The 19849-nt window shown below is 37.7% G+C and overlaps 1 non-coding gene across 1 annotated transcript; it reads right to left on the minus strand.

Moving 5' to 3' along the window:
• Positions 1-220: 220 nt before the first annotated feature.
• On the minus strand, positions 221-327 carry LOC134733410 (U6 spliceosomal RNA). Its single transcript, XR_010116848.1, has one exon. It is a non-coding gene; the product is annotated as a U6 spliceosomal RNA (small nuclear RNA).
• Positions 328-19849: the final 19522 nt, after the last annotated feature.

Genomic DNA, 19849 nt, shown 5'->3' on the forward strand with positions numbered 1-19849 from the left:
CTGCATAGTATTCCATGGTGTATATGTGCCACATTTTCTTAATCCAGTCTACCATTGATGGACATTTGGGTTGGTTCCAAGTCTTTGCTATTGTGAATAGTGCCGCAATAAACATATGTGTGCATGTGTCTTTATAGTAGCATGATTTATAATCCTTTGGGTAGATACCCAGTAATGGGATTGCTGGGTTAAATGGTAATTCTAGTTCTAGATCCTTGAGAAAAATATGGAACGTTTCACGAATTTGCATGTCATCCTTGCACAGGGGCCATGCTAATCTTCTCTGTGTCATTCCAATTTTAGTATATGTGCTGCAGAAGTGAATACAATCTCGTTCCTTTTTATGGCTGCACAGTATTCCATGGTGTATATGTGCCACATTTTCTTTATGCAGTCTATCATTGATGGGCATTTGGGTTGATTCCATGTCTTTGCTATTGTGAATAGTGCTGCAATGAACATACATGTGCATGTATCTTTATAATAGAATGATTTATATTCCTTTGGGTATATACCCAGTAATGGGATTGCTGGGTCAAATGATATTTCTGGTTCTAGGTCTTTGAGGAATCACCACACTGTCTTCCACAATGGTTGAATTAATTTACATTCCCACCAACAGTGTAGAAGTTTTCCTATTTCTCCACAGCCTCACCAGATCTGTTGTTTCTAAACTTTTTAATAATCGCCATTCTGACTGGCATGAGATGGTATCTCATTGTGATTTTGATTTGCACTTACCTAATGATCAGTGATGTTGAGCTTCTTTTATATGTTTGTTAGTCACATAAATGTCTTCTTTTGAGAAGTATCTGTTCATGTCCTTTGCCAACTTTTTAATGGGGTTGTTTGGGTTTTTTCCTTATAAATTTGTTTAAGTTCCTTGTAGATTCTGGATATTAGAAATTTGTCAAAAAAAAAAAAAAAGAACTTAGTCAGATGGATAGGTTGCAAAAATTTTCTCTCATTCTGCAGGTTGTCTATTTGCTCTAATAGTAATTTCTTCTGCTGTGCAGAAGCTCTTTAGTTTAATTAGATCCCATTTGTCAATTTTTACTTTTGTTGCAATTCCTTTTGGTGTTTTTGTCATGAAATCTTTGCCCGTGCCTATGTGCTGAATGATATTGCCTAGGTTTTCTTCCAGGGTTTTTATAGTTTTGGGTTTTCAATTTAAGTCTCTAGTCCATCTTGAGTTAATTTTTGTATCAGGAGTAAGAGCGGAGTCCAGTTTCAATTTTCTGCATATGGCTAGCCAGTTCTCCCAGCACCATTTATTAAATAAGGAATCCTTTCCCCATTGCTTGTTTTTTGTCAGGTTTGTCAAAGATCATATGGTTGTAGATGAGCAGTCTTATTTCTGAGTACTCTATTCTGTTCCATTGGTCTATGTGTCTATTTTTGTACCAGTACCATGTTATTTTGTTTACTGTAGCCATGTAGTACAGTTTGAAGTTGGGTAGCGTGATGTCTCCAGCTTTGTTCTTTTTGCTTAGAATTGCCTTTGCTATACAGGTTCTTTTTTGGTTCTATATGAATTTTAAAATAGTTTTTTCTAATTCTGTGAAGAATGTCAGTGGTAGTTTAATGGGAATAGCATTGAATCTATAAATTACTTTGGGCAGTATGGCCATTTTCAGAATATTGATTTTTCCTATCCATGAGCGTTGAATGTTTTTCCATTAAAATTTTAATAAGCTATTGTCTCTCAAATTGTAGCCCTTCCATACTGCTGCAATTATACCTGTTCCTACTTCTCATGCTTCTCCCCAGAAGCCCACAAGTTTTGAAGGGAAAATAAAAGCCATAATCTCTCAAAAGTACCATAAACTAATGGCCAAATATCTCACCTGGCTGACTTTGGGACAATGTTCCACATTCAAACGGTTTCCATCTTCTTCTCACTGGTAAAGTCAATGGGAAAAAATACATAGTGAGCTAACTGAGCTAGGAAAATAATTTTATTGTTCTATCAACAAATTCCTAATAAGTGTGATTAGCATAAATACTTTCACATCAGTAGAATGAGGCTGGCCGGGCGCGGTGGCTCACGCTTGTAATCCCAGCACTTTGGGAGGCCGAGGCGGGCGGATCACGAGGTCAGGAGATCGAGACCACGGTGAAACCCCGTCTCTACTAAAAATACAAAAAGTTAGCCGGGCGTGGTGGCGGGCGCCTGTAGTCCCAGCTACTCGGAGAGGCTGAGGCAGGAGAATGGCGTGAACCCAGGAGGCGGAGCTTGCAGTGAGCCGAGATTGTGCCACTGCACTCCAGCCTGGGCGACAGAGCGAGACTCCGTCTCAAAAAAAAAAAAAAAAAAAAGAATGAGGCCTCACTAATGAGATGAACACAATACATATCTGAAGTAATACCAATTACTTTTAAATATATATATGTGTGTGTGTGTATATATATATAATAAAAATTATTTTTAAAGGCAATATAATTAACTTGCATGATTCAACTGGAGTTTACTCCCATTTACTGGTTGTGTGATTTTCAGATAAATTATTTAACATTTTTGAGTCCCTTTTTGTCAACTATAAAATTGGGACAATAGCTATTGGTAGTTCGTTAGAATTTAATGCCTAATACAGTAGATACTCAATTAATGTTAGGTGAATGTGAATCCAAAGCCAATAAAACTTCTGAAAGGGAGTATATGCTTCTGTTTGAAAAGTGACCTTGAGAAGAATTTATTCCAACAATTTATATATTTTACAAATTGAATAAAGCAGAAGGATTTCTTAAAACATTGTCACCTGAAGCAGAAAAACAAATCTTTCTTTTAAATAAGTGTTTTCCTACCTTAATATTTAATTCAATTAGATTAGGCTGAATGTTTTTGGAGAGACTTGAATATAATAATGCATAAAATTTGTCTACAGTTGGCCACAAGCTTTTGCTGACACTTAATGAAATCTTTTTAATTACTCCAGCAGCCCTTGTGTTGGCTGCTGTGCTGGGGTCATTGGAAAACTCGACCCTGTGGTACTTGGGATACAAGAACATCTTCTGCTGATTGAAGCCTATACCCTGTGGAAATGTTTTAATGTGGTCCTTGAAGCATGTCCTAAGAAATACTGTCAACACATATTCTTCCTTGTCAGGCCTTTACTTGGTCAGGAATACTCAAGAGCTCTGTCTTTTTTGCCTGTAGTTTACCACGTTATCTTCCACTTGTTTTCAAATCTGGTTTAGCTGTGTTCAATAAAGCAGAGTTAGCTGAATTAGAGGACATCATCAACCCTTCTCTCTCAGAGAAAATTTCCCATCAGATAAATCACTGAACCAGCTACCATGTTCTGACACACAGAAGCCACATCCCTGCCACCTGATCATTCACTTGCAGCAAAACATTTTCTTAACACAGGGAACAAAGAGGCATACCCAATGGGCCATATGAAAAGCTGGGATTGATCACAAACCCCCAGTGTGAAGAACTTCAAAAGAAGAAGGAACAGGAAAGAATAAAAGAATAACTTATTCATAATTCACAGTATCACAGGTGATTTTTTTAAAACAAACAGGCCAGGCACAGTGGCTCACACCCGTTATCTCAGCACTTGGGGAGGCTGAGGTGGGAGGATTGCTTGAGCCCAGGAGTTTGACACCAGTCTGGGCAACATGGTGAGATCCTGTCTCTAAAAAAATTGTTTTAAATGTTGACCAGTCATGTTGGTGTACAGTTGTGGTCCCAGCTACTCAGGAGGCTGAGGTGGGAGGATCACTTGGGCCCAGAAGTTTGAGGCTACAATGAGCTGTGATTGTGCCACTGCACTCCAGCCTGAGCAACTGGGTGAGACTCTGTCTCAAAAAATTAATTAATTAATTAATTAATTAAATAACAAGACTGTTGGACTCTACTGTTTAATATAAACTAAAAGATAGGACATAATCCTTAAGACTCCATAGCTAATTAAAAACCAACTCCTAAAAAATGACATACAAGCAAATATAGATGACTTTGGGTTTGGCGATGACTTTTTCAGATAGAACACCAAAGGAATAAGCCATGAAAGAAAGGATTGATAAACTGGACTTCATTAAAATTAAAACGTTCTGCTCTGGGATAAACACTGTCAAGAGAATGTAAAGACAAACCACAGACTGGAAGAAAATATTTGCAAAACATCTATCTGATAAAAGACTGTTATCCAAAATATACAAAGAACTCTTAAAACTCAACAAATAAGAAAACAACACAATTAAAAATGGGCCAAAGACCTTAATAGACACCTCATCAAAGGAGATCTATAGATGTCAAATAAGCATATGGAAAGATACTCTACATCATATGTCATTAGGGAAATCCAAATGAAAGCAAAAATGAAACACCACTATATACCGATTAGAATGGCCAAAATCTAGACACTGACAACAGCAAATGCTGTCGAGGATATACAGGAATAGAAACTCTTATTCATTGCTGGTGGAAATACAAAATGGTACAGCTACATTGGAACACAGTTTGACAGTTTCTTGCAGAACTAAACATATTCTTACCATATTATCCATCAATCACCCTTCTTGGTATTTTTCCAAAGGAACTGAAAATATATAGCCACACAAAAACCTGCACATGGGTGATTATAGCAGCTTTACTCCTTAATTGCCAAAACTTAAAAGCAACCAACCAACTTAAAAGCAACCAACCAACCAAGCAACTTTCGTATTTACCTTTCAGTAAGTAAATACGTAAGTAAATTGTAGTGCATCCAGATAATGGAGCATTATTTGGTGCTAAAAAGAAATGAGCTATCAAGCCATGAAAAAGAATGGAGAAAACTTAAATGCATATTATTCAGTGATAGAAGCCAATCTGAAAAAGGTACATACGTATGATTCCAACTATACAACATTTAGGAAAAATCAAAACTATAGAGACAGGAAAAACATCAGTGGTTGTCAGGGATTAGGGAGGGAGGAAGGGATGGATTGACAGAGCACAGAGAATCTTTAGGGCAGTAACACTAGTCTGTGTGATATTATAACTGGCGGGTACATGTCATTATACATTTGTCCAAACCTGTAAAATGTACAACACCAAGAGGGAATCCTAATGTAAACTATGGACTTTGGATGATAATGATTTGTCAATGTAAGTTCATCAATTGTAACAAATGTACAACTTTGGTGAAGAATGTTCATAATGGGAGAGGCTATACTTGCGTGGAGACAGAGTAAGTGGGAAATCTCTGTACCTTTCTCTGAATTTTACTATAAACACAAAACTGCTCTAAAAAATTTAAGTATATTAAACAATCTGCACTGCTATATATAAACATGTTCATATACTGATTAACTGGGGTGAATAGATATTGACAAACATAAGAAATTGCCATATCCAAAGACAATGGATGTTCCCCCAGGTGTATTGTTATTGTTATTTACTTGTTTGTTTCATTTTTAATTTTTATGAGTACATAGTAGGTGTATTATTTATGGGGTACATAAGATATTTTGATAAAGGTATATAGTGTATAATAACCACATCAAGGTAAATGGAATATTCATCACCTCAAGCATTTATCATTTCTTTGTGTTATAAAGGTTCCAATTATACTCTTAGATATTTTTAAACAATAAAATATTGTTGATTAAAACCATCCTGTTGTGCTATCAAATATTAGATCCCATTCATTCTATCTAACTATATTTTTGTACCCATTAACCATCACCATTCCTCCCTCCCCACTGTGCTTTCCAATCCCTGGTAACATTCATTTTACTTTCTATGTCCATGAGTTCAATTGTTTTAATTTTTGGCTCCCACAAATGAGTGAGTACATGTGAAGGTTGTCTTACTGCACCTGGCTTATTTCATCTAACATAATGTCTTTCAGTTCCATCTATGTTGTTGCAAATGACAGAATTTCATTCCTTTTATGTCTGAATAGTACTCCATTGTGTATATGTACCACATTTTGCTTATCCATTTGTCTGTTGATGGACACATGGGTTGCTTCTAAATATTGGTTATTGTGAATAGTGCTGCAAAAAACATAGGAGTGCAGATATCTCTTTGATATACTGATTTTCTTTCTTTGGGGTTTATGCCTAGCAGTGAGATTGCTGGATCATATGGTAGTTCTATTTTTAGTTTTTTGAGGAACCTCCATACTATTCTCTATAGTGGCTGTACAAATGTGCATTCCCACCAACAGTGTATAAACATTCCCTTTCCTCCTCATCCTACCCAGCATTCATTATTGCCCATCTTTTAAAGAAAAATCATTTTAACTTGGTTGAGATTATATCTCACTTTAGTTTTTAATCACATTTCTCTGATGATCAATGATATTGAGCACCTTTTCATGTATCTGTTTGCCATATGTCTTCTTTTGAGAAATATCTATTCCAATCTTTAGTCCATTTTGATTAGATTATTAGATTTTTTCCTATTGAGTTATTTCAGCTCTTTGTATAGTCTAGTTATTAATACCTTGTCAGATAGTTTGCAAATATTTTCTCCCATTCTATGGGTTGTCTCTTCACTTTGTTGATTGTTTCCTTTGTTATGCAGAAAGTTTTTAACTTGATGTGATCCCATTTGTCCATTTTTGCTTTGGTTACCTGTGCTTATAGGCTATTGCTCAAGAAATCTTTGCCCAGACCAATATCCTGGGGATTTTCCCCAGTGTTTTCTATTGGTAGTTTTATAGTTTGAGATTTAAGTATTTCATCCATTTCAATTTAACTTTTATATATGGCAAGAGATAGGGTCTAGTTTTTTCTTAGCACTATTTATTGAAGAGACTATCCTTTCCCCAGTGTATGTTCTTGGCACCTTTATTGAAAATTAGTTCACTGTAGTAGTAAAGATTTATTTCTGAGTTCTTTATTTTGTTCCACTAGCCTATATGTCTGTTTTTATACCAGTATCATGCTGTTTTGGTTACTACAGCTTTGTAGTATGATTTGAAGTCAGGTATTATGATTCCTCTGGTTTCGTTCTGAAATTTATATGGAACCACAAAAGACCCAGAATAGCCAAAGCTACTCTAAGCAAAAAGAACAAAACCAGAGGAATCAGAAAGTATAAATATACAAATAATCTGGAAAAAGATGAGAAAGGAAAAACAGACTTTGGTTACTGTAGCCTTGTAGTATAGTTTGAAGTCAGGTAGCATGATGCCTCCAGCTTTGTTCTTTTGGCTTAGGATTGTCTTGGCAATGCAGGCTCTTTTTTGGTTCCATATGAACTTTAAAGTAGTTTTTTCCAATTCTGTGAAGAAAGTCATTGGTATCTTGATGGGGATTGTATTAAATCTATAAATTACCTTGGACAGTATGGCTATGTTCATGATATTGATTCTTCCTATCCATGGGCATGGAATGTTCTTCCATTTGTTTGTGTCCTCTTTTATTTCGTTGAGCAGTGGTTTGTAGTTCTCCTTGAAGAGGTCCTTCACGTCCCTTGTAAGTTGGATTCCTAGGTATTTTAATATGTTGATAGCAAGTGTGAATGGGAGTTCACTCATGATTTGGCTCTCTGTTTGTCTATTATTGGTGTATAGGGATGCTTGTGATTTTTGCACATTGATTTTCTATCCTGAGACTTTGCTGAAGTTGCTGATCAGCTTAAGGAGATTTTGGGCTGAGACAGTGGGGTTTTCTAAATATACAATCATGTCATCTGCAAACAGGGACAATTTGACTTCCTCTTTTCCTAACTGAATACCCTTTATTTCTTTCTCCTGTCTGATTGCCCTGGCCAGAACTTCCAACACTATGTTGAATAGGAGTGGTGAGAGAGGGCATCCCTGTCTTGTGCCAGTTTTCAAAGGGAATACTTCCAGTTTTTGTCCATTCAGTATGATGCTGGCTGTGGGTTTGTCATAAATATCTCTTATTATTTTGAGATACATTCCATCAATACTTAATTTATTGAGTTTTTAGCATGAAGAGGGGCATCAAATAGATGCAATAAAAAATGATAAAGGGGATATCACCACCGATCCCACAGAAATACAAACTACCATCAGAGAATACTATAAACACCTCTACACAAATAAACTGGAAAATCTAGAAGAAATGGATAAATTCCTGGACACATACACCCTCCCAAGACTAAACCAGGAAGAAGTTGAATCCCTGAATAGACCAATAACAGGCTCTGAAATTGAGGCAATAGTTAATAGCCTACCAACCAAAAAAAGTCCAGGACCAGACAGATTCACAGCCAAATTCTACCAGAGGTACAAAGAGGAGCTGGTACCATTCCTTCTGAAACTATTCCAATCAATAGAAAAAGAGGGAATCCTCCCTAACTCATTTTATGAGGCCAGCATCATCCTGATACCAAAGCCTGGCAGAGGCACAACAAAAAAAGAGAATTTTAGACCAATATCCCTGATGAACATCGACGTAAAAATCCTCAATAAAATATTGGCAAACCGAATCCAGCAGCACATCAAAAAGCTTATCCACCAAGATCAAGTTGGCTTCATCCCTGGGATGCAAGGCTGGTTCAACATATGCAAATCAATAAATGTAATCCATCATATAAACAGAACCAAAGACAAAAACCACACGATTATCTCAATAGTTGCAGAAAAGGCCTTCAACAAAATTCAACGGCCCTTCATGCTAAAAACTCTCAATAAACTAGGTATTGATGGAACGTATCTCAAAATAATAAGAGCTGTTTATGACAAACTCACAGCCAATATCATACTGAATGGGCAAAAACTGGAAGCATTCCTTTTGAAAACTGGCACAAGACAGGGATGCCCTCTCTCACCACTCCTATTCAACATAGCGTTGGAAGTTCTGGCCAGGGCAATCAGGCAAGAGAAAGAGATAAAGGGAAATTATTAGGAAAAAATCAATTAGGAAAAGAGGAAGTCAAATTGTCCCTGTTTGCAGGTGACATGATTGTATCTTTAGAAAACCCCATCGTCTCAGCCCAAAATCTCCTTAAGCTGATAAGCAACTTCAGCAAACTCTCAAGATACAAAAATCAATGTGCAAAAATCACAAGCATCCCTATACACTAGTAACACACAAACAGAGAGACAAATCATGAGTGAACTCCCATTCACACTTGCTATCAAGATAATAAAATACCTAGGAATCCAACTTACAAGGAATGTGAAGGACCTCTTCAAGGAGAACTACAAACCACTGCTCAACCAAATAAAAGAGGACACAAACAAATGGAAGAACATTCCATGCTCATGGATAGGAAGAATCAATATTGTGAAAATGGCAATACTGCCCAAGGTAATTTATAGATTCAATGCCATCCCCATCAAGCTACCAATGACTTTCTTCACAGAATTGGAAAAGACTATTTTAAAGTTCATATGGAACCCAAAAAGAACCCACATTGCCAAGACAATCCTAAGCAAAAAGAACAAAGCTGAAGGCATCACGCTACCTGACTTCAAACTATACTACCAGGTTACAGTAACCAAAACAGCATGGCACTGTTGGCAAAACAGATATATAGACCAATGGAACAGAACAGAGGACTCAGAAATAACACCACACATCTACAACCATCTGATCTTTGACAAACCTGACAAAAAGAAGAAATGGGGGAAGGATTCCCTATTTAATCAATGATGCTGGGAAAACTGGCTAGCCATATGTAGAAGCTGAAACAGGATCCCTTCCTTACACTTTATACAAAAGTTAATTCAAGATGGATTAAAGACTGAAATGTTAGACCTAAAACCGTAAAAACCCAAGAAGAAAACCTAGGCAATACCATTCAGGACAAAGGCATGGGCAAGGACTTCATGACTAAAACACCAAAAGCAATGGCAACACAAGCCTAAATTGACAAATAGAATCTAATTAAACTAAAGAGCTTCTGCACAGAAAAAGAAACTACCATCAGAGTGAACAGGCAACCTACAGAATGGGACAAAATTTTTGCAATCTATCCATCTGACAAAGGGCTAATATCAAGAAATCTACAAAGAACTTAAACAAGTTTACAAGAAAAAATCAAACAACCCCAGCAAAAAGTGGGCAAAGGATATGAACAGACACTTTTCAAAAGAAGACATTTATGCAGCCAACAGACACATGAAAAAATGCTCATCATCACTGGTCATCAGAGAAATGCAAATCAAAACCACAATGAGATACCATCTCACACCAGTTAGAATGACGATCATTAAAAAGTCAGGAAACAACAGGTGCTGGGGAGGATGTGGAGAAATAGGAACACTTTTACACTGTTGGTGGGAGTGTAAACTAGTTCAACCACTGTGGAAGACAGTTTGGCAATTCCTCAAGGATCTAGAACTAGAAATACCATTTGACCCATCCATCCCATTACTGGGTATATACCCAAAGGATTATAAATCATGCTTCTATAAAGACACATGCACACATATGTTTATTGTGGCGCTATTCACAATAGCAAAGACTTGGAACCAACCCAAATGTCCATCAATGATAGACTGGTTTAAGAAAGTGTGGCACATATACACCATGGAATACTATGCAGCCATAAAAAAGGATGAGTTCATGTCCTTTGTAGGGACACAGATGAAGTTGGAAACCATCATTCTGAGCAAACTTTCACAAGGACGAAAAACCAAACACCGCATGTTCTCATTCATAGATGGGAATTGAACAATGAGAACACTTAGACACATGGCAGGGAACATCGCACACCAGGGCCTGTCGTGGGGTGGGGGGAGGGGGGAGGGATAGCATTAGGAGAAATATGTAATGTAAGTGACAAGTTAATGGGTACAGCACGCCAACATGGCACATGTATACATATGTAACAAATCTGCATGGTGTGCACATGTACCCCAGAACTTGAAGTATAATAAAAATAAAATAAATAACAAAAAAGAAAAGTATTGGAACTGATAAACTCAGTAAAGTTGCAGGGTACAAATCAACATACAAAACCTATATGCCAATAGTGAACAATGTGAAAAGGATATTTTAAAAAGTAATGCCACTTACGGTAGCCACACATAAAATTAAATACCTAGAAATTAACCAAAGAAGTGAACAATCTCTACAATGAAAACTACAAACACTGATGAAAGAAATTGAAGAGGACACCAAAAAATGGAAAATGTTCCATATTCATGGATTGGAAGAATCAATATTGTTAAAATGTCCATGCTACCCAAAGCAACCTACAGATTCAATGCAATTCCTAGCAAAATACCAATGACATTCTTCACAGAAATAGAAAAATAATCCAAAAATTTATATGCCACCACAAAAGACCCACAATAGCCAAAGCTACCCTAAGTAAAAAGAACAAAACTGGAGGAATCATATTGCCTGACTTCAAATTATACCACAAAGCTATAGTAACCAAAACAGCATGGTTCTGGCCTAAAACAGACACACAGGCCAATGGAACAGAATAGAGAACCCAAAAATGAAGCCATACTTCTGCAGTAAACTTGTTTTCAACAAAGGTGCCAAGAACATACAATGGCAAAAAGACAATCTCTTCAGTAAATGGATATCCATACACAAAAGAATGATACTAGACTCCTATCTCTTGCCATAAACAAAAATCAAATCAAAATGGATTAAAGACTTAAATCTTAAATCTCAAATCACAAACTATTAAACTATTACAAGGAAATATTGGAGAAAATCTCCAGGACAATGGTCTGAGCAAAAATCCCTTGAGCGATACCCCTCAAGCACAAGCAACCAAAGCAAAAATGGACAAATAGGATCAATTCAAGGTAAAAAGCACAGAAAAGGAAACAATCAACAAAGTGAAGAGACTACCCACAGAATGGGAGAAAATATTTGCAAACTACCCATCTGATAAGAGATTAATAGAAAATATCTAATAATCTGATCTAAAAAATGGGCAAAAGATTGGAATAGACATTTCTCAAAAGAAGACATACAAGTGGCAAACAGGCATATGAAAAGGTGCTCAAAATCATTGATCCTCAGAGAAATGCAAATCAAAACTACAATGAGATACCATCTCGCTCCAGTTAAAACGGCTTTTCTCCAAAGGACAGGCAATAACAAATGCTGGGGAGGATGTGCAGTAAAGGAAATGCTTGTACACTGTTGGTAAGAATGTAAATTAGTACAATCCCTATGGAGAACAGTTTGGACATTCCTCAAAAAACTAAAAAGTGAGCTATTATATGGTCCAGCAATCCCACTGCTGGATATATACCCAAAAGAAGGGAAATAAGTATATGGAAGAGATATCTGCACTGCCATGTTTATTGCAGCACTGTTTATAATAGCTAAGATTTGAAAGCAACCTAAGTGTCTATCAGCAGATCAATGGATAAAGAAGACGTGGTACATATATAAAAAGGAGTACTATTTAGCCATAAAGAAGAATGAGATCCAGTTATTTGTAACAACATGGATAGAACTGGAGATCATTATGCTAAGTGAAATAAGCCAGGCACAGAAAGACAAATATCGCATGTTCTCACTTATTTGTGGTATCTAAAAATCAAAACAATTGAACTCATGGACATAAGTAGAAGGATAGTTGACAGATGCTGAGAAAGGTAGTGGGAAGGTAGTGGGGGCAGGGGGAGGTGGGGATGGTTAATGGGTACCAAAAAAATAGAAAGAATGAATAAGACCTACTATTTTGATTCTGCTGAGAGAGTGAAAAGAGAAAAATTAAGAAAGAAAAAAAAAGGCCCACTATTTGATAGCACAACAGAGTGACTATAGTCAATAATAACTTAATTGTATACTTTAAAATAAAAAGTGCAGTTGGATTGTTTGTAACTCAAAGGATAAATGCTTGAGGGGATGGATACCCCATTTTCCATGACTTGCTTATTTCACATTGCATCTCTGTATCAGGACATCTCATGTAACTCATCAATATATACACCTGCTGTGTACCCACAAAAATTTTAAAAAGCTGGAAAAAAATAAAAAATAAAAAATAGGGAAATAGGTTTTATATTTTATACACATGCTTAATACATATTTATAAAAGAACTGTGATTACTTTTTTTTTTGAGCCAGGATCTGGCTCTGTCACCCTAGTTGGAGTGCAGTGGTGTGATCTCGACTCATTGCAACCTCTGCCTCCCGGCTCAAGCCATCCTCCCACCTCACTAGAACTATAGGCGTGTGCGACTGCCTGGCTAATTTTTTAAAAAATATTTTTTATAGAGGCAAAGCTTTGCCATGTTGTCCAGGCTGGTCTTGAACTCCTGAGCTCAAGCCATCCACCTGCCTCAGCCTCCAAAAGGACTGGGATTATAAGCCTAAGCCACCATGCCCAGCCCCTGAGGTTACTTTTTAGACAATATTGAATTATCTCAATATCTTATCATTGGCTTAACCTTGTCACACAACCAGTATATCCCACAACTGACTGATTCTTGTTCGCAATTCAAGAAATTACGAGTATTTAAGCAATGATGTATTTACTGACTAAAAAAAAATAGTACACGAAATCAAGGGACTTCTGCCATTGAAGAAACGTAATGAACTGTTCTACAGAGAAAAGTTGGTGGCTGCCACTTTACTCTAGTGGTGAAGGGCACAGGACTTGGGATTAAACTCATATAGACTGAATCCACTATATATGTGACCTTGGGTGAGCTACCTCATAGGGGGCTGTTTCCTATCACACAATAGATTCCTCATGGTGTTGTTTAAATAACGCATATAAATGCTTTAGCACAGACATTTGTTTAAACTCAATGAAAGAGGGCTACTTTCATTTTGAACCTTCTGTTATTTAAATGTTTTTCTTTACATTCATGTAGATATACATGCTTGCAGAGGAAAAAAAATAAGAACACAAAATAGGTAGAAAAATGGAAAAACAGTGGCCTCTGTGGAACAATTTGTGGAAGTTGAAAAAGGCTTTCCTAGTCAGACATATCTCACCAAAGGGGCCCAGGAGCAGTCGAGAAGTTCCAATTAAAAATTCAGTTTATTCCTCAGGCAAACCCCTGTGAACATGCATATATTTTAGAAGGAGATTAACCCATTAACTAGTAATATTTAGCATGGCACATTAAACAAATGCTAGTTTAATAGCTAGTGGCAGAATTCATCTTAGAGAACAGTCTCTGTTTGGTGACAAAGAGAATCCTTATGTGCGAGGACTGATGTGGAAAGAAAGAGTCCTTGGGGCACAGCTAGAACAAGGCAGGAATAAGACAAAGAGAGCAAAACTGTTCTGCATAAGAAAAGAACAAGGGCCAAGGTGGGTGGATCACCTGAGCTCAGGAGTTCAAGACCAGGCTGGCCAACATGGTGAAACCCCATCTCTACTAAAAATACAAAAATTAGCCGGGTGTGGTGGCAGGCGCCTGTAATCCCAGCGACTCAGGAGGCTGAGACTGGAGAATCACTTGAATCATGGAGGCGGAGGTTGCAGTGAGCTGAGATCACACCACTGCACTCCAGCCTGGGTGACAGAGTGAGACTCCCTCTCCAAAAAGAAAAGAATAAGGATTTCGGGGCTAGGAGCAGGAGCCAGTCAGGGAAGAAGAGCAGACTTGGAAGCAGAAGAAAGGAGACTCCTAGGCCAGAGAAGATGGCAACTCCCCAGTGGGAGGGATGGCCAACAACTTTTGAGGACAAAAATATCTCAAATTTTATTTTAAGTGGGGTCATGAAGCTGCACAAATATAATAAATAAAACTATTATAAAATAAATAAAATTATTAATTATATTAGTGCAGCTTTATGACCCCAAACCTAGGGTAAGACTCTACTCATAGCCGTGAATTGTCTGGACTTTGGGCAGTGAAGGGATTTGGATAATGTCCAGGAAGAAGACACACGCAGAAATGGGCAGAAGATATAAAGAGTGGGCTAATTGCACAGCGGAGGAGACTTCCAGAAAGAAAGGTAGAATCCAATGGTCTAAGTCCAGAGCACAAGCTATCCCAGAAGTTCTGGGGTAAGGGTGAAATGTGCAGGGAGGGGAAGGGATGCCTCCTTTCCCACCACATTTAGGAGAAAGGGCTGAGTCCATCTAATAAAATCTCAAAGGATGAAGTGACCCAGCTGCATGTTGGTTCCACTAGCTCTCTTTCTTCCTAGCTCTCTAACAGCTATGGAAAAGCTAAAAGAAGGACACAGAGGGCCTAGCGCCCAGGGCTGACAAAAGGGATTAGAGGAGAAAGCTGGGAGAGATGACACATAAGGGGCATCAAATGGAGACACCTTAACAGAAGATAGTTATTATGAATAGAGGCCGGGCATGGTGGCTCACACCTGTAATCCCAGCACTTTGGTGGATGGATCACTTCAGGTCAGGAGTTCGAGACCAGCCTGACCAACATGGCAAAACCCCATCTCTATTAAAAATACAAAAATTAGTCCAGCATGGTGGCACCTCTCCTGAGGCAGGAGAATCGCTTGAACCCAGGAGGCAGAGATTGCAGTGAGCTGAGATTGTGCCATTACACTCCAGCCTGGGCAACAGAGTGAGTCTCTCTCTCTGTCTCTCCATATATATATATATTAGAGAGGGGCACCTGTGGCTTGAAGAAGCCCTGAAGAGATTACAAATTAACATTTTAAATATTATTCACCTAAATTTAAATTTGGATATATGTTATTTGGGTAAGTGATCAAATACCAGATTGCTTGTGATAAATTAATTAGAGATATCCAGTCTGTAACATGACAAATACAATGAAAAAATAACAGGAATTTTTTTAATGAAAATGGTACTTTTCCCTCCCAGCAGTCTGTTTAAAAGAGTTAAATTAAGACATGAAATGATCATGTTAGCCTTAATTCTTCTCATTTATTAATTGAACACCTTGGAAACATGCAGATAAATGTCCCACCTTGGAGAACTTGAGATAAGTGTGAATAGAAATGAAGAGAAATTACCAAGATTTACCAGTTCACACTCACAACCATCACGCTCTGTTTATTCAAAGCTGCCTGCAGATGCATGATATCAAATTAAACCTTTAATGCATTCTGATGTCAAGGGAGCTTACAATCATAAGGCCTGTTCTTAGGTTCACACTTGGGTCTTTGTACATAGTAGAGGCCATAAAACCAGGTAAACAGCAAAAGGCTATTGTGAAACAAGACAAATGAGAGTTCCATGTGTTATCAAGAAATTCAAGCTGTTTCCTGTGATGAAAAATACATAGATATACATATTCACTATATTCCTAAGAATAGTAGTTCCATAATGCATTCATTTACAGGCATATTAATGTGATAAAAGAAACGATGAAATTTGGTTATTTGCCTGAAGAAAGACTTGTTATAAATAGAAAAGCTGGCCAGGTGTCCAGTGATCCTAAAAATAGGTAAGCTTCCACTGCGAAAGCCATCACCACACACGAAATAATGAGAGAAACACAAGCTCACTCTATGGAAAACATCCACCAAGAAATAGCCAAAATAATTCCTTTCATTTGACCATAAACCCATCAAAACTTCATGGAATGTGGTTACATTATTTATGCAGTACCTGCATTCAGTAAACCTTACATGCTGTAGCATTCTTAAATAATGAGAGAGTCAGACAGACAAACTTTCATGGGATTTGTTCTCTAATAGAAATTCAAGTATCAATGTAAATCTTCAGAATCCTGAGGAATTTTCTACTGAAATAAACAGCCACCAACACAAACTGACCTAGAAATAGCTTATAGCTCATTCCTCCTTGACTCCTCAAAACATTTTTTTTTTTTTTTTGAGATAGAGTCTCGCTCTGTTACCCAGGCTGGAGTGCAGTGGCACAATCTTGGGTCCCTGCAACCTCCGCCTCCCGGGTTCCAGCAATTCTTCTGCCTCAGCCTCCCGAGGAGCTGGGATTACAGGAACGCACCACCACGCCTGGCTAATTTTTGTATTCTTAGCAGAGACGGGTTTCGCCATGTTGGCCAGGCTGGTCTTGAACTCCTGACCTCAGATGATCCAACCACCTTGGCCTCCCAAAGTGCTGGGATTACAGGCATGAGCCATCGCGCCCGGCCAAAACATTTATTTTTAAAAATCTAACTAATTCAGTGTGCAAGAAGGAGTGTTATAAAAGAAAAAAAAAAAATCTAACTACTTAAAGTGAATCACTTTTATCTTTTAAAAAAAAAGAGATGTGCCCGGGCATAGTGGCTCTCACCTGTAATCCCAGCACTTTAGGAGGCCGAGGCAGGTGGATCATCTGAGGCCAGGAGTTTGAGACCAGCCTAGACAACATGGTGAAACTCCATCTCTACTAAAAATACAAAACTTAGCCGGGTGTGGTGGCACATACCTGTAATCCCAGCTACTCAGGAGGCTGAGACAGGAGAATCATTTAAACCTGGGAGGCAAAGGTGGCAGTGAGCTGAGATCGCACCACTGCACTCCAGCCTGGGCAACGGAGTGAGACTCTGTCTAAAAAGAAAAAAATAAATAAATGATAAAAATAAATAAGAAATTCAAAAGGATTATAAAAGGATTATAGTCAGATTCTGAGAGGCTGGTCCTCAACTATAGGAACAAGGTAACAGTCATTTTCTAATGAAGAGTAGCCCAATATTGTGTGTCACAAAAACCTTTGAAGTCTTAAGCAACATGATGTCATGGAAACTAAACCCATTTGATACTAGCATATGTGACCCAATTTTTCTTTTTCATTGCATTTTGTTTACAGTTTGATGTTCGGGAATGCAGTGGTAGACTCTTTTTTTTTTTTCTTTTTTTTTTTTTTTGAGACAGAGTCTCGCTCTGTCACCCAGGCTGGAGTGCAGTGGCACGATCTGGGCTCCCTGCAAGCTCCACCTCCCGGGTTCACACCATCCTCCTGCCTCAGCCTCCCGAGTAGCTGGGACTACAGGCGCCCGCCACCACGCCTGGCTAACTTTTTTTTTTTTTTTTTTTGCATTTTTAGTAGAAACAGGGTTTCACCGTGTTAGCCAGTATGGTCTCGATCTCCTGACCTCGTGATCCGCCTGCCTCGGCCTCCCAAAGTGCTGGGATTACAGGCGTGAGCCACCGCGCCTGGCCAGCTCTTGTCCTACCTCCTAGCAGTTTTGTCTGCAAAGAGCTGTTTTCCCATCCACAGTCTTCCAAAGAGCAAACTGTCAATGGAATGATTTTGACGAATAAATGACTTGTTTTGAAATACAAAAGCAAAAGTTACAGCCGATAAACAATCAACTTAGTAACAAATGTTACATATTAAAGGTATATGTCAATGAAGGATAACACTCATTAGGGAAAAATAAAATCTAGAGAGTTATAGGCGATATGCCAATGTTCTCTCATCATACTGCACAATATTATAATAATTAGGCATTCAAAGGAATAGATGATGTTAGATGTGGAGGATAAGACTATATATTATCCCTTTTTTAAAAAGCTCATTTATTGTTGTATCACAAAAGTAAAGCTGTTTGACCTGTAGAGCAGCTATTTTGTTTAGGTCTTCACCTGTAATTTTTGAAATTTTTGAAACTGTGGTGCCATTACTTACCAACGCGAGAAATGCACTTTATAAAGTGTAACTGCTCAGGTTGAGGGGATCAACAAGAGGATCAGATCTAAGCGAAACCTCTCCCAAAGACTAGTCTTCACCCATCCCCCACTACTCCTTTGAGAAGGAAAGAGTAAATGTGAGCCTTGGGTACAAAATTGGCATTGTTTTATTTATTTCTCACTTTATTTCTTGATATAAAAAATGTGAAAAGCTTACAAATTTCTAGGCAAAAAGCACACTTCAGGATTTTTTTAAACGTAAGCAAAAAACCTCTATGGGTATATAATAAGGTCTGAGCATAAACTTTAACAGAACAAACTAAAACCTGCTAGCTTAAGCTCTCTTGCTCCTGCCACAGACCATCTACCCACAGGTTCTCTTTGTTCACCGCATTCAGCAGCCTTCTCTGGAGCTGCTTGCCTGTCTACCCTGGAGTGAAAGGAGGCATAGTTTTCATAGTACAAAAGCACTCGCATACTTTTGTACTCCTTCAACCAACATTTAAAAAGTAATATTGTACAAACATGCAAACTGTTTCTGTCTTTAATTTACAATTTTAAATAGGCTGATTTCACTTTACAGAGTGGGAGAAAAAAAATCTAAGTCTGCAGTTATTCATGTGAGTGAGCTTTGTGCTACAGGTGAACAGATATTGCCATCTACTGTCGAGAAAAAATAAAAGAGTTAAGCCAAAAGTTTTCAGCCTTCTTGAGGTCTTGACAGATCATAAATTTGAAATGGAAAAAAAATGACTTTATGAAAGTAGTCAGTTTCTTTTTACTTATACAGCTATTTAGCATTCATAAAGTAATTTGAGAACTAAAGAGAAGAAAAAGCATAATAAACCAGAAAACTTTCTTCTCTAAAATCAGAAAAATTGCTGTGAGTAATTATTCTTAGTTTTGATTAAAGTTGAAAGCAAATCATGTTTTACTGGGTTCCATTTGACCCACAATATTAGCTACTGCAATCGAGAAGAAATGTAAGTAATGTCTCTTTTTAATTACCTTAACTTCATTTCAAAATTTACCTTATGAATAGGTTAATGTGTTTTATCATAAAAATCACTGGAAACACTCATGGCAAAGTCAGTTTTTAACTTTACATTTAGCTATTAATATTCTTTTGAAAAATAGAGTAGCTACCACTTAGCCTTCTTTAGGCCTCTAATAGTACATACTTAAGCTCAAATTTACAGAAAGCCCCTTTAGGGCAAAATGCTACCATAAAAGCAATGCATCTGAGTCAGAGAACCCAGCTATGTTCAACATCTCCCACTAGGAAAGGGAGACAGAGCTCTGAGCCTCAGATCAATCAATGTGAGGAATGACCTGTCTTTATTCTGGTGGCTGGTGTTGAGCTGGAGGAAATGATTTGGTGGCCGAAATTCAGTCGTTTTTGCACATAAAGAAGTATTTTCCCCTCTGAAATATATGTATTTAACTCTGT

Source organism: Symphalangus syndactylus, chromosome 17, assembly GCF_028878055.3.
Source record: "Symphalangus syndactylus isolate Jambi chromosome 17, NHGRI_mSymSyn1-v2.1_pri, whole genome shotgun sequence".
Taxonomy (NCBI): Eukaryota; Metazoa; Chordata; class Mammalia; order Primates; family Hylobatidae; genus Symphalangus; species Symphalangus syndactylus.